The following is a 15,427-nucleotide window of genomic DNA, read 5'->3' on the forward strand; positions in this document are numbered from 1 at the left end:
CCATTGATCAATGTATCTGTTTTGTTTATTTTTTTTAAAGATTTAAAAATTTATGTTAGGGGAGGAGCAGAGGGAGAAGGAGAGGGAGAATTTCAAGCAGACTCCCTGCTGAGTATGGAGCCTAATGCCAGGCTAGATCTCACAACCCTGAGATCATGAAATACCTGAGCCAAAATCAAGAGTTGGATGCTTAACCAACTGAGCCACCCAGATGCCCCCGTGTGTCTGTTTTTATGCCAATTTCTTACTGTTTTAATTACTATAGCTTTGTAATATAGTTAGCAACCATGGTGCAAGAGGTCTCCAGCTTTGTTCTTCTGTCTCAAAATTGCTTTGGCTATTTGGGGTCTTTTGTAGTACCATGCAAATTTTAGCATTGTTTGTTTTAATCCTGTGAAAAATGCCTTTGGAATTTTGACAGATCTGTCAAATCTATAGACCAACAGCAATCTTTAGATTGCTTTGCATAGTATGGACATTTAAACAATATTCTTCCAATCAATGAATGCAGAATATCTTTACATTTACTTATATCATTTTCAGTTTCATTCATCAGTGTTTTATAGTTTTTAGTAAGCCAAGGTTTTTCACCTTCTTCACTAAATTTATTTCTAAGTATTTTTTTTTGATGCAGCTGTAAATGGAATTGTTTTCTTATTTTCTCTTTGTGATAGTTCATTATTAATGTATAGAAGTACACTGGATTTTTATATAGTGATCTTGTATCCTGCAACTTTACTGAATTCATTTCTTCTAACAGTTTTTTTTTTTTTGGGTAGAGTCTTTGGGTTTTCTATATGTAATATCAGGTCATCTGCAATAAATGATACTTTTACTTTTTCCTTTCTGATTTGGATGCCTTTTTAATTTTTCTTACCTAATTGCTTTTGGTGAGGACTTTTAATACTATGTTGAACAAAAGTGGTGAGAGTGAGCATCCTTTCTTGTTCCTGATCTTAGAGGAAGAGCTTTTACCTTTTCATCGTTGAATATGATATTAGTTGTGGGCTTGTCATATATGGCCTTTACTATGTTGGCATATATTCCCTCTATACATACTTCCCACCTTGTTTAGTTTTTAATCATAAATGGGTGTTCAATTTTAATATATTTTCAGGTGTAAAAATACTATTCAGTTTTGAGTGCTTTGCTTGAATATCCGTAGTTCTTTGAAACTTTTCATTACTTGAACTGAATTTGATTTCCTTTTTTGACACATTATAGTACTTGGATTTTTCTTGTGGTATCTTTATTATTTTATAAACTCCCTGTGAAGGACTGTGTCTGACTCTTACTTAAAGTGCCTGTCAGAGTGACTCATATTAAATAAGCATGAAATTGTGTTATGGAATGCTTTGAGGCAATCAGTATATGTTTTAAGGAATTGAGAAAATTTTATATTTATTTTGAAAAGCTATTTTTCACCAGGAGGTGGAGTTTGATCCCCTTTCTCTCCTCCAACACCAAATTGAGTATGGGCTGTACTTAGAGTCTTGCTTTCAAAGGGTAGGGTAAGACAAGAAGGGGAAAGTATAACTGTATGGTGGAGAAATATAGCAAACACTATCTAGACCAAGTGATCAATAGTAACAGAGTGAGAAGTCATAATGATAGTGTACACCTTGATAAGATGTGATGAAAACATTTTTTACCGCTTTCATGTTATTCTTCCACAAAGCCCTAACCCTAGTCAAACCATGAGAAAAAATATCAGACAAAATCAGATTGATGGACAGTCTACAAGTTACCTAACCAGTACTCAAAATTGTCATGGTCTTAAAAAACAAGAAGTCTTTGAAATGTCACACCAGAGGAGATGACCCATAATGCCTAAATGTAATATGGTATCCTGGCTGGGAACCTCAAGCAGAAAAAGGACATTGATGGAAAACTAGTGAAGTCTGACTAAAGTGTGAAATTTAGTTAATAGTAATGTGCCAGTGTTGACTTCTTAGTTGTGACAGATGTATATAGTATTGTAAGATGATAAGAGTAGGGGAAATTAGTTGAGGGATACTCCTGTGTACCATTTTTTCAACTTTTCTGTAAACCTAAAACTGTTTTAAAATAAAGCTTAATAAAACAATCATAACTTTATAATCTTTTATTTTTGTTTTAAGACAAGTTGTGCTTTATTGATGGTTTCTATATACTGTTAGTATGAAATTTGTGGCTGAAATAGTGATATTCCATATTTGTGGGCATTTGAGATGAAACCTGATGAATGTAGCCACTGTTTCAGCCAAATCTTTAAGACTTAGAATACTCAGTAGACATGTAGTAATATATAGAATTTAAAAATTTATTGTAAATGAAGGTTGGTTTAAAGATTTTAAAGGTAGAATGCAAGGTAAGTTGTTAGAACTCATTAAATGATGGTGGGACAATGCTTTGGTCCACATTTGATACCCTAAATGAAACAGCTCATTATAGAACACTCATTATTCAATTATGCTACTTCTCCCTACTCTATTTCCTTTTTCTTTTTGTGGTTTTAACTATAGTAATCATCAGAGAAGCAAAATTAACACAACTGCACATCTCTCATGAATGTTGAAATGAGTGGGAGAAAATACCAGAAAATGGCCTATGGATGTATTTTCATTTTAAGATACTCAGGGGACCTAAGCCTGCAGTTGGTTTGTACTAGCAATGTGATAATGCTAAGAAAATTGTAATAAAACTACGATGTCTAGAAGAGAGGAGATGAGAGTTCTCCCCTATTTCTACTGGAATATGGTGTTTGGTTCTGAACACTTTGTTCAGTTGTTAAACATCTATAGAATTCTCAAATGTTTATTATGTAGACATGGCCCTTGCCTAAAAACTTCAATGGAATCGAATAACTTATAATCAGTGATATCGCCAAATTATTCAAAACTCAAAGCCTAGGAGTCAGCTTTGATTTCTCTCCATCCTTCATTTTCAGTTTTTAGTGTATTTCTGTATTAGTCAGTGTATTAGTTATTTATTGCTGTGTTTCATATTAGCCTAAGCATCATGGATTAAAACAATAGGATTTATTATCTCACAATTTTTGTGGGTCAGGAATCCAAGAGCAGTCTGTCTCCGTGTATATATCTCATGAGGTTGCAGTCAAGATATTGACTGAGGCTGTAGGATCCTCTCCCAAGGTGGCTCGCTTATAAACTTGGCAAGTTAATGTTAATTGTTGGCAGGAGGTCTCATCCTCAGCTTGTGTATTTCGTTTAGGCTGCTGGAGTGTCCTCATGGTATGACAGCTGGCTTCTCCCAAAGTGAGTGATCCAAGAGAGGACATACCAATGATTTTATGACCTAGTCTGAGAAGTTAACATGGTATCACTTGTTTGAAGTAAGTTATTAATTCCAGCTCACACAAAAAGGGAGAGAAATTAAACTCCATCTCATAAAGCGGGGAATATAAAAATTTGTTGACACACGTCAAAACTGCCACTGTAAGAATGGTTGAGGTTATGTTACAGTTACAAACAATCTAAAATCTTTGCTGTTTAAGACAGCAGATTTTGCTTGTGGTGTTCTCCATTTTAGAGACTCAGGCTAATGAGGCCTTCACCATTTGTAATGTTTCTAGGCAACAGGAAGGGAGATGGAAAGATAGAGAATCACATACATGTTTTTAAAGGCTTCCATTCTGAGGTGAGAGTCTTCACATTGCATCATACTGCATGGACAAAAGCGAGTTGCATGGTTACACCTAACTTTGAAAGGATGGAGAAATGTAATCCCACTCTGTGCTTAGAAGGATAAGAATCAGAACAATCATTGAACACCACTATTGATTAACGCAGTTGCCATCTTACCACTTTTTGGACAATTATTTTTAGATTTACCTTTTCCTTTCCTATCCTCTATTGTCTTAATCTTGGACAAACGAAAGATAGCATGTCTGAACTATCTTCCTACTTTTTAAATTCCTTCTTTCCAGTCAACCTAGTATATTTTTGAAAGATTAAATTTCCTGAAATACCATTTTCTTCAGGTTAGTCACTTGCTACAGAAATTATAATAGGTTCCTACTTCTTATCAGATTAAATGTCTAATCTCTGGACATATTGTAATGTATGTTACACTTAGCATGCCCATTCTTAGTTTTTTTTCATGCTATTTTTACCTACATTTCTCATTTTTCCTACTCATCCATTAGGACACAATTCAGTTCTTTTTTTAAAAATGTTTTTGGTAAAGATTTTATTTATTTGTCAGAGAGATTGAGAGCACAAGCTGGGAAAGTGGCCAGCAGAAGGGGAAGCAGGCTTCCTGCTGAGCAGAGAGCCCAATGTGGGGCTCAACCCTAGGACTCTGGGATCATGACCTGAGCCAAATGTGTTACTTGATTGACCGAGCCACCAAGGCACCCACAAATCTCAGTTCTTAATTATTTTTTTTACAAGAATCTTTCTTCCAGAGCACCAGTGAATATTGGCCTGTTCTCTTTCTTGTCATCCTTAATATTTATTTTTTGTGCCTTTGTTTTTAAAAATTGTTCATCACTAAATATTTAATGTTCCTACCATGTGGTTTTCTACTGTATGCTGGGCCCTGTTCTTGGTGCTGGGGCAGGAGCAGTAAACAAAACAGACAAAATTTCTTACTGATGGAGTTTATATTTTAGCAGTACAAAACAGACATAATAAGAGTATTAGAGTTATATCAGAGGAGCGGAACTACTAGGATATTGATATTGATATATCAAGTGTAAGATCAAACATAGCTGTCAAGTGGAAGAATCAAGAAAACTGGCAACTGCAACAATGAACTAAAATTCATGAAACTGGAGTGGAATCTGCATTGATTTCTCCATGCTTGCAACGGTTCAACTTTGATAAGAGAGGTGATCTGTAGGAGGAGCTGGTCTGTTGTCACAGACCTATGAGTTGCAGAAGTTGAAATGGGATCTGTCAAAAGTTGAAGAAGGTACAGACCTGGCTGCAGCCCCACATGGACAAAATGAACTAGCAGATTAAGTGACAGCTTGCATAATCCATAACATTGCCTCATGCCCTGAACTGACCTTCCAAGTGTGAAAGTATATGACAGCTGTTTCACTTCCAGCTACTATGCAAAATGTCTCTTGTGCCCTATGCTAACCTGGAACTATTTGGGCAAGGAAATGGAGCTACAGTACTAGCTTAGCTAAATTAACAAAATAGAAATCAACCACAATAAGTAAATTATATGAAAATTTAGAGTCAGTCAGTGCTGTGGAGAAAAATAAAGAAGGGGATGAGAAATGTTTGCAGTGAGGATAGGAATTATAATAATAATAAAAAAAGAATTCAGGGCAGGTCTCCTTGGGAAGGTGATATTAGGCCAAAATGACTGGAAGAAAGTGAAGGAATAAAACATGTTGATATCTGGGAGAAGGATATTTTTTTAAAAGATTGATTTGTTTTGGAGAGAGAGTGTGAGTGGGGGAAGGGGCAGCAAGAGAGAGAGAATATCAAGCAGACTCCATGTTGAGTGTGGAGCCTGATGTGGGGCTTGATCCAACCACCTGAAGATCACCACTTGAGCCAAAACCAAGATTCGGACACTCAACCAACTGAGCCGTGGATGTTCCTGGAAGAAGAATATCCTAGGTGTCCAGTGCTTCCTGAGTGGCACCATACCTGATGTGATTAACAGCCTTTTACAAAACCCCCAGTGATTGCCATATCATGTTACCCCCTCATTTATGTAATTCCCTTCCTTTGAGTGGCAAAGTGATAAGATGTAACTTCTGAGGTTATGTTATAAAAGGCTGACTTTTTTTTTTTTTTTTTTTTGCTACCCTTCCTTTTCTTATCTTTTTAGATTGCTTGCTCTGATGAAGCAAGCTGCTACATTGGAGAGGCCTATGTGGCAAGGAACAGAGAGTGATCTCTGGCCAACACCCAGTAAGGAACTGAGGCTATCAGACCAATAGCCCCTGAGGAAGTCAATCTTGTCAACAAACATGTAAGTGAGATTGGAAGTGGATCTTTAACCATTTGAGCCTTGGAATGACTACAGCCCCAGATGTTGATTGCAGTGCAGTCTGTAAGAAACACTGAAGCAGAGAATCCAACTGAACCAGATAATACTGTTTTAAGTAAGTACATGTAGGAATAGTTTGTTATTCAGCAATTGATAACTCATATACATGGCATGTTCAAGGAATAAAAATGAGACCAGTTTGGCTGGAGTGGGGTAACCAACTAACAAGTGAAGTTAGAAAGGTAATAGCTTTCCTAGAGTCTTATGAATCATTAAATGATTTTTAGTTTTTTTTTTTTTTTGTTGTTGTTGTTTTTTGTTTGTTTTGGAGTGAACTTGGTAGCTTTTGGAGAGTTTTGAGTAGAGGAGGGGCATGATCTGACTTCGGATTTATGGGTTTTTTTTCCTCAAAGCCCTATTGTGAAGACACATAGTGTCTAGGGATAGGGTTTGAGCAGGGAAACCAGTTAGGCTAGTGCAGTGATACAGGTGAGAGAATGGTGATGAGAGAGAATGATCCCAGTAGAGGAAATAAATGATTCAGTTCTTGAATATTTTACAACAGAGTTGACAAAATTTGATGATTGGTATAGGTCATAAGAGAAATAGATATAGAATATGAGAAAAATAGCTCGAAGGTTTTTTTTGAATATTTGCTGAGATGGGGATGACTTCTTCAGGCATGGGTTTTGGGGGAAGTAATACTCAGGAGCACAATTTTGTATATGTTAAGTTTGAGATATCTTTTAGACCATCTGAGTAGAATTTTGGAGTTGGGAATTTAATATAGGAGTATGGAGATCTGGGGAGAGGAATGGGCTGGGAGCCGTCAAAGTGTAGAAGGCATTTAAAACCATGAGTTTTTTTTGCTAATAACACAGGATTAAAGGATAGATAGAAAATAGGATAAAAAAATTTAAGAGGCAGGGTGGGGAGTTATGGGGAGTAGGGAAGGAAAAAATGAAACAAGATGGGATCAGGAGGGAGACAAACCGTAAGAGACTCTAAATCTCACAAAACAAACTGAGGGTTGCTGAGAGTTGGGGAGGTAGTGATAGGGTGGATGGATTATGGACATTGGGGAGGGTATGTGCTATGGTGAGTGCTATGAAATGTGTAAGCCTGATGATTCACAGATCTGTACCCCTGGGACAACTATTACATTATATGTTAATAAAAAAAAAAAGAAAACAGGATCAAAGACTGAGCCCTTGTACATTCTAAACACTTACCTACTGGAAAGAATAGCAGGAACCAGCAAAGGATATTGAGAAGTGAGGTAAGGAGGAGAACAATTGGCGTTTGGTATCCTGAAAGTCAAATAGAAAGTTTTTCAAATAAAAGAGAGTGACAGCTGTTCATGATACAAGTAAGATGGAAGTTGAGAAATCGCCATCGGATTTAGCAATATGGAGGTCATTTGGGACCTTGTTGAGAACAGCTTCATAGAGAATGGGAAGAGAATTGGAACCCGTGGATTTGGGTAACCCATTTGCAGAGTTATGCTAGAAAAGGGAAAAGAAATGGGGCAGTATCTGGAGAGGGATGTGGGATCAAGAGAGGACTATTTTTTTTTCTTTTTTTCTGGAGGTATCATAATCCCAGATTTCAAGATATAGTACAAAGCCATAGTAATCACAACAGTAGGGTACTGGCACAAAAAGACACATAGATGAAAAGGACAGAACAGAGTTCAGGAATAAACTCACACTTTTATGGGCAATTAATCTTAGACAAAGGAGGTAAGATGTCTCTTCAGTAAGCGATGCTGGGAATAGTGGACTATTTCTTATACCATACACAAAAATAAATTCAAAATGGATTAAAGACCTTAATGTGAGACCTGAAACCATAAAACTCCTGGAAGAAAACATAGACAGTAATTCCTTTGACCATAGAAACACTTTTCTAAATATGTTTCCTCAGACGAGGGCAACAAAAGCAAGAAGTACTGGGACTATCCCAAGATAAAAAGCTTTTGCACAGTGAAGGAAACCACCAACCAAACAAAAAGGCAACCTACTGAATAGGAAAAGATATTTGCAAATGATATATCTGAATACGGGTAAATGTCCAAAATATATAAGGAATTTATACAATTCAATGCCAAAAAACCCCAAGTAATCCCATAGGAAATGGGCAGAGGTCCCAAATAGACATTTGTCCAAAGAAGACATACCGATGGCCAACACATGAAAAGTTGCCCAATGTCACTAATCTTTAGAGAAATGCAAATTAAAGTCACAATGATATATCACCTCACACCTGTCAGAATGGCTAAAATAAAAAAAAAACAAAAACTGCAAGAAATGACAAGTGTTGGTGAGGATGTGGAGAAAAAGGAACCCTCATTCAATGTTAGTGGGAAAGCAAATTGGTGCAGCCATTGTGGAAAACAGTATGGAAGTTCCTCAAAAAATTAAAAAATGGAATTACCATATGATCCAGTAATTCCACTACTGGGCATTAGTCCATAGGAAATAAAAACACTAATTCAAAAGATGATATGCACCCCTGTTTATTGCAGCATTATTTACAATAGCTAAAATATGAAAAGCAACTCAAGTTGTTCATCAGTGGATAAATGGATAAAGAAGAGGTGGTATAAATATAAAATGGAGTGTTAGTAATAAAAGAACAAAATATTGCCATTATCAGCAACATGGGTGGATCTAGAGGCTATAATACTAAGTGCAGTGTGTCAGAGCAAGACAAAAACCATATGATTTCACCCAAATGTAGAGTTTAAGAAACAAAACAAACAAAGAAAGAAAAAAGAGACAAACCGAAAAACAGACTATTAAATAGGGATAACAAACTGGTGGTTGCCAGATGGGATGTTGGTGGGGGGATGGGTGAAATAAATAAAGGGAATTAAGAGTACATTTATCTTGATGAGTACTGAGAAATGTATAGAATTGTTTAATCATTATATTGTACACCTGAAACTAATATAACGTTTAATCATTATATTGTAACCTGAACCAATACAACATTATATGTTAATTATACTTGAATTTTAAACAAAGGAAAGAGACAAGTGGATTATTTGTTAGTAAAGTAAGAAATTGGGAGAATGTAAAGCATACTTGTGTTCTGATGGGAAAGATCCAGTGGAAATGGACAATTGGTGGTGTAGGAGAGATTGGTGAATTTCTTATGCAATGCTTTGACCTAAAATGGTGGTTCCAGCAAGTTCATCTACAGAAACAGGAGTATATGGGCGTCGATGCTGGTAGGTGAGTGATGTGGTAGTGTGACCTTTTGAATATTCTTTTATATTAATGTCCCCACAGTAATAGAAAGTAAGGTTATCAACTGAGAAGTTGGGGGAGGGAGTTTTTGATATTTGAGAAGGGAGGAGAAGGTATAGTCAAGAAATAGTGTGAATAGACTAGGAAATGTAGGACTCCTGGGACACATTCAGGAGCCACTTGAATTCTCATAATGAACTTAAGTTAATTTAAATTAAAATACTAGTGTGATTGTATATTTTCTCCACACCAATCTTGTTTGCATAGGTATAGATGTAAAGCTGATGAGGAGTTGAAATTAAGATTGAGGTTTGGCAAGAAAGTAAGCAAGGTGAGCAGTGGGAAGGGGACTGTATGAAGGCTGTGGTCATATTGATTTGCTATGGAATTTAAACTAGATAAGGAGCCATGATAACACATTAGAATAGGGCGGGACCTGAAAATGTTAGTTGAATTAATGAATTTCAAGGTAATGGTGGGTCAGAGGAAGTTTGGAGCTTGGGTGCTAGAGTAAATGACACCATGAAACATCTGTAGTGTGTATATTTATTGGAAAGTATAGCAAGCAGCATACTGAGCCCTTTATTGTTTAACGTAATAAGTTGTGGAGTTGCGCAGTTGTTCTCTGATCTTAAATTGGACTTAATCACTTCAAGAGTGATTGCTTGGCTTGGCTGTAGAGATGCACATGTCAATGAGAAGTTGTACATGTATTTCATTAAATATTTAAAATCTCAGAAGTCCACCTTTTTCTTTTTTCACTTCTCAGGTGGCTTGTGATTATTGCTCTTTGATATATTTACTAATGAGGCATTTTTGGGGAAGGACTTGCATGCATTTATGCAAAAGAAGGTGATTTATGTAACAATATGGCAATATAGTACATTAAAATGGAAGGTCTTATTACTGTATTAGAGTATAAACTATATTTGTAAAATATATAATGTAAGCTATACTACACATATTAAAGAAATTTGAAAATTTAATGATCACTTGCCAAAATTCCGTTTTTATTTTCTCCTATAATACACTTCATAGATGTTTCATGATGTCAGTTACTTTAGTACTTAGACCCCCATTGTTTTTCAAAGATTTTTTGTATTTATTAGAGAGAGAGAGAGAGAGAGAGAGAGAGCGCAAGCGCACAAACACACGCGAGCAGGAGAAGGGGGAGAGGGAGAGAAGGAATCTCTGTCTTTTTTTTTTTTTTAAGATTTTATTTATTTATTTGACAGACAGAGATCACAAGTAGGCAGAGAAGCAGGCAGAGAGAGAGGAGGAAGCAGGCTCCCTGCTGAGCAGAGATCCCGATGTGGGGCTCAGTCCCAGGACCCTGGGATCATGACCCCAGCCGAAGGCAGAGGCTTTAACCTAATGAGCCACCCAGGGCCCCCGGGAGAGAAGGAATCTCAAGCAGACTGAGCTGAGTGCAGAGCCTGATGTGGGACTTGATCTCACGACCCTGAGAGCATGACCTGAGCCGAAGTCAAGAGTCAAATCTTAACTGACTGAGCCATCAGGCACCCCTCAGACCCAAAATTTTTGTGATCTGTCATCCATAAGAATTATAAATATCTATGTTAGTGAAAGGATAAGCTAAATGGAATGAAAGTTAAGAAGCAACCAATTTTTATAAGGTGCCACTAGGTGGCTCTGTTACCCTATTATTTAAGTCTATTTAAAACCCTGGAAGGTTTTAACTTAAACACATTATTGTCAATGAAAGTATAAGTGAATGTGTAGATAATAACATGAAAATGTCATCATATATAATAGGTCTACCAGCTACCCCCTGGACTCCAGTTTTGTATGATATTCATAATAAATATTGGAAACTTAGATTCTACTGGAAAGGATCGACTTTCCCCTAGATGTAGATTCTAAGAATATGATTGAAAAATCAGACCTTTTTTATATTTGAACTTGATGTATAAGTCTTTAAAAATACTGAATTAATCAGGTAAAGATTTAATTCATTTCCCATTGTCTGAAGTATTTAAGTGGATATGTATTTTAATGTGTATCAAAGTAGACAATGATTGTATTGGAGGAATAAAATATTTCTGCCCAATCTACCAGAGGGCAAGGATATAATCATATTCATCTTAGCTATAGCAGTCCTTGGTTCATGGTGCATGCTCAACGAATGTTTGTTGAATGAGGAAGCTGGCATGATAAAAGTGAAAAAAAAATTCTGGGAAATTATACACAAGGTTCAAAAGGAAAAATGAATTATAAGTTAGCATTTTAAAAAATGATTTTATTTATTTATTTGACACAGAGAGACAGCTAGAGAGGGAACACAAGCAGGGGGAGTGGGAGAGGGAGAAGCAGACTCCCTGCTGAGCAGGGAGCCCAATATGGGACTCTATCCCAGAACTCTGGGATTGTTACCTGAGCCAAAGACAGATGCTTAACTGACTGAGCCACCCAGGCGCCCCATAAGTTAGTATTTTAAAACAAAAATGACAAGTGTTTTTTTGGTCCTGGGCACACCTAACCTCTGTTTTGCCAAAAATTTTAAAGTGAGATTACCCCCCTGCCCCCATTTAGGGATATATTTTAAATCTTACAATGGCAATCATTTCACAAAGAAAATTTTATGACAAACTTTGAAACTGATTTTTATAGGTCCATATTTGTAACTGTAATAGTCTTCACTATCTTCACAATCTTGGTATTAGAAGTTGATATTCATTAATTCATTAATGGATTTCTACTTGATTCTCAAACAAATGGCAAGACTTGTATAATTCTCTCTGAAAAATTTTTGCTTGAGCTGAATCTAGAAAAATTGTAATATTCCTTTTTTAAGGAATAAAAAAAAACAAAACAAAACAAAAAAAAAATCCTAAAACTATAAAACATTGATGTAAGAAATTAAAGATGACACAAACAAATGGAAGATATTTCATGCTTGTTGATTGGGGAACCAATATTATTAAAATCTCCATTCTACTGAAAGCAATCTACAGATTCAATAAAATCCCTATCAAAATACCAACAGCATTTTCCACAGAACTAGAACAAATAATCCTAAAGTTTGTATGGAACCACAAAGGACTTCAAATATCTAAAGCCATCTTGAAAAAGATGAACAAAATTGGAGGTAGCACAATTCCAGATTTCGGATATACTACAAAGTGTAGTAATCAAAACAGTATGGTGCTGACCAAAAAACAGACACATAGATCAATGGAAGAGAATAGAGAGTCCAGGAATAAACCCAGGCTTTTAAGGTCAAGTAATCTATGACAAAGGAGGCATGAATATGCAATGGGAAAGAGACAGTCTTTTCAATAAATGATATTAGGAAAATTGGACAGCTACATGCAAAAGAATAAAACTAGACCACTTTCTTACACCATACACAAAGATAAACTCATAGTGGACTAAAGACCTAAATGTGAGACCTGAAACCATAAAACTCCTAGAAGAAAACAGTAATTTCTTTGACATTGGCCATAGAAACACTTTTCAAGATACGTCTCTTAAGGGCAACAAAAGCAAAATTAAAGTTTTGGGACTATACCAAAATAAAAAACTTTTGCACAGTGAAGGAAAACACCAACAAAACAAAAAAGCAACCTACTGAATGGGAAGAGATATTTGCAAATGATATGTCTGGATAGGGGTAAATATCTAAAATATAAGGAAATTATATAACTCAATGCCCAAAAATAATCTCATAAAAAATGGGCAGATGAGGGGCGCCTGGGTGGCTCAGTGGGTTAAAGCCTCTGCCTTCAGCTCAGGTCATGGTCCCAGGGTCCTGGGATCGAGCCCCACATCGGGCTCTCTGCTTGGCGGGGAGCCTGCTTCCTCCTCTCTCTCTGCCTGCCTCTCTGCCTAGTTGTGATTTCTCTCTGTCAAAGAAATAAAAAATTAAAAAAAAAAATGGGCAGATGAGTTGAATAGACATTTGTCTGAAGTGGCCATTCAGATGGACAATAGACACATGGAAAGATGCCCAACATCACTAATCATCAGAGAAATGCAAATTAAAGTCACAATGTTGTATCACCTCACACCTGTCAGAATGGCTAAAATAAAAAAAAAATGCAAGAAATAGCAAGTGTTGGTGAGGATGTGGAGAAAAAGGAACCCTTGTGCACTGTTGTTGGGAAGGCAGATTGGTGCAGCCACTATGGAAAACAGTATGGAAAAAAATTAAAATTAAAAATTAAATTAAATTAAATTAAATTTTATTTAATTAAAATTAAAATTAAAATTAAAAATTAAATTAAATTAAAATTAAATTAAAAAATTAAAAAATGGAATTACCATATGATCTAGTAATTCCACTACTGGGCATTAGTCCATAGGAAATAAAAATACTAATTCAAAAGATGTATGCACCCCTGTTTATTGCAGCATTATTTACAATAGCTAAAATATGAAAAGCAACTCAAGTGTTCATCAGTGGATGAATGGATAAAGAAGAGGTGGTATAAATATAAAATGGAGTGTTAGTAATAAAAGAACAAAATATTGCCATTATCAGCAACATGGGTGGATCTAGAGGATATAATACTAAGTGCAGTGTGTCAGAGCAAGACAAAAGCCACATGAATTCACCCAAAGTGGAGTTTAAGAAACAAAACAAATGAAGTGTGCTTGGGTGGCTCAGTTGGTTAAGCAACTGCCTTCAGCTCAGGTTATGACCCTGGAGTCTTGGGATTGAGTCCTTCATCAGGCTTCCTGTTCAGTGGGAAGTCTGCTTCTCCCTCTGCCCCTCCCCCTCTCATGCTGTCTCTCTTGTGCTCTCAATAATAATTAAATAAATAAAAAATAATAAATAAATAAAATCTTAAAATAAATAAATAAAATCTTAAAAAAAAACCCCAAAAACAAAAGAAAAAAAGAGACAGTAATTTAGACTCTTAACTATAGAGAACAAACTGATGGTTATCAGATGGCAGGTTGCTGGGAGAATGGTGAAAAAGGTGAAAGGTGATTATCTATCTATCTATCTATCTATCTATCTATAAAAGGTGAAATAAAACACTTAAGATGAGGGTGCCTGGGTGGCTCAGTTGGTTAAGTGACTGTCTTCAGCTCAGGTGATGATCTCGGAGTCCGGGGATCGAGTCCCACATCAGTCTTCCAGCTCCATGGGGTGTTTGCTTTTCTCTCTGACTTTCTCAGCTCTCATGCTCTCTCTCACTCTCTCTCTCAAATAAATAAATTTTAAAAATCGTAAAAAAAAAAGACTTAAGATGATATACAAGAATGCTCAAAGTAATATATTAGATATTTTAGTAGTTATTTTTAAATTCTGAATAAATTTATAGAAAATCAAGTGGAATTAGAACCAGAGAAATGATTTTTATATTTCTCTAATTTAAGGCACTTTTATTTGTATAATAATTTAGGTAAATGGAAATGGATAGTATGTTGTGGGTATTAAGGAGGGCATGTATTGCATGGAGCGCTGGGTGTAGTGCATAAATAATGAATCTTGGAACACTGAAAAATAAAATAATAAAAAAAAGAAATCAGAAGAATTCTAAAAGAAGTCCTTGGAATTCAGTAAATTTGATAAAAGCAATAAGAATTTTTGAACATTCATCATTCTTTAGGATACTGACAGTACTGATTGAGAGGATACAGGAAAATTATACAAAATGAGCAGAGAAAGTGTTTCTGAAAAGAACAATTAGTTATTATTCCCTCGGTAGGTAATAATCAATGATAATGATAATAGCTAATGTTTATTGAGTACTTCCATACTTACAACATCCTCACAACAATTGTACAAGGTTATACTATTGTTATTTCCATTTAACAGATGAGTAAATTGAGATACAGAGTATGAATGTAAGATTAGATGTAGGATTTGAGTGTTGTGTCACTGGCACAGAGTTCACATTCTTAACTGGTGTGTTATAAAGAAGGAAGAATGATATTAGGTATAAGATAAAAATAAATCTTCAACTTTGCTTCTTATGGGACCTTGGGGGAAGCTAGCTATCTTTTTTTGTTTGTTTGTTTAAGATTTTATTTATTTATTTGACAGAGAGAGAGATCACAAACAGGCAGAGAGGCAGGCAGCGAGTGAGAGAGAGAGACAGAGAGAGAGAGAAAGCGTGTGTGCGCGCGCAAGTGGGAAGCAAGCTCCCCACTGAGCACAGAGCCCAATAACAGGGCTTGACACCAGGACTCTGATCATGACCTGAGCTGAAGGCAGAGGCTTTAACCCACTGAGCCACCCA

Source organism: Meles meles, chromosome 2, assembly GCF_922984935.1.
Source record: "Meles meles chromosome 2, mMelMel3.1 paternal haplotype, whole genome shotgun sequence".
NCBI lineage: Eukaryota > Metazoa > Chordata > Mammalia > Carnivora > Mustelidae > Meles > Meles meles.